Here is a 1,430-nt window from a genome sequence, read left to right on the forward strand (position 1 = left end):
ATTCAACCTAATTTTAGAGATCTAGGCTTCAGTAAACAGAAGGAAAAGGAGGAAACTTACTTTGTGTTATTGAGTACTTAAAGTAGATCTAAGACCATGTTAAGATTTTCACGTAATATATATCACTGTGGTGGTATTGTTATTTCAATTTATAAACAAAGAATTCAGCCCCAGACACATTAGGTCTGTATGCCTCCAAACCAGGGTGCTTTTCCTATCATATCACCTTGCCTTCATCGGTGGCTAGGAAAATGGTCTAACATGGAAGACTCCAAAAGTTTATTTGATGTTATATCTTCAAATGTCAGTTCTACCATACCTCTTTCAGGTAAATCCCCCCCGCCCCCAACCCCTGCTGAGAGACTGTCAGTTCACAAAACTCTATGTCACTTTAGCATCCCTCCTCAGGTGTGCATATCTGACCTAAGAGGAATCTTCTGTAGCCTGGTTTTAAAAAATATGATGAGTCAGCTTGATTGCTTTCTTGGGTACTTGAATTTAAAAAGTGTCAGTTATCTGGGGATTTTGGAACAGATATTTATGAGGCTGAGTTAGGAAAAAACCAGAAAATTTACGAAGCAGAGTCAGCAACGAGGTTGGTGCCCTAGCAAGCCAAAGCCACCTACAAGCTGAGGCTATTAAAGAGTAGAGATAATAAATTAGGAGAAAGGAGACAAGAATAAGAAGCACACATGCTGAGATTAGGGAGACCACGTAGCTCCTAAGAAATGCAAGAGAACCTTTGATTTCCTACTTAGTTTCAGTCCCTATAAGACTATGTTTCCTATTTATGGATACTATTGCATCTTGTAGCTTTATAAGAAAATATACTTCCCCTTCCTTTCTGCTGGAGCTAGCTGGAGAGGTCTCTCTTTCTTGAAACTAAAATGACCATAACTAGAACACATTATGCTGTCCAAAAAAGCCATTGTGAGTGTATGTACATTTACAGAAAGTCTGTTTTAATCTCGAGGTATGAATTTCTAGTTTATTTTTAGGTAACGCTTTTATCTGCTGCCTCATTTGGGTGAAGGAGAATAAATCTTGGTGGTGATCTTTTGCTTTTGGAAAGGAAACAGTTCAAAAATAGAATACGAAATAACAGAAATGATCATTTCTTTGTTACTGCCTCTCAGTCTCAGCCATATAAGCTGAAAACTCAGCTTTACACAATGAGTGCTACATCCTCCACATAGCTACGATTTCTGAAGAAATTGTTTCGCAGGAACAAGCAATTAATAAAGACAGCAGCAAATAAGGATCCCTAAAACATAGCTAAAAGATTGGATTTTACGCCATAATACTTAATGCAAATTTTTATTTCACTTATTAGTGTTTCATTGACTTGATCTAATCACTTTATTCAAAATAAAAGCTGCACAAACTAATGTGCATCTGTAACTTACAGTCCTGATAGTGGAACTTGTTTG

The sequence above is a fragment of the Hippopotamus amphibius genome, chromosome 4, assembly GCF_030028045.1.
Source record: "Hippopotamus amphibius kiboko isolate mHipAmp2 chromosome 4, mHipAmp2.hap2, whole genome shotgun sequence".
NCBI classification, from domain to species: domain Eukaryota; kingdom Metazoa; phylum Chordata; class Mammalia; order Artiodactyla; family Hippopotamidae; genus Hippopotamus; species Hippopotamus amphibius.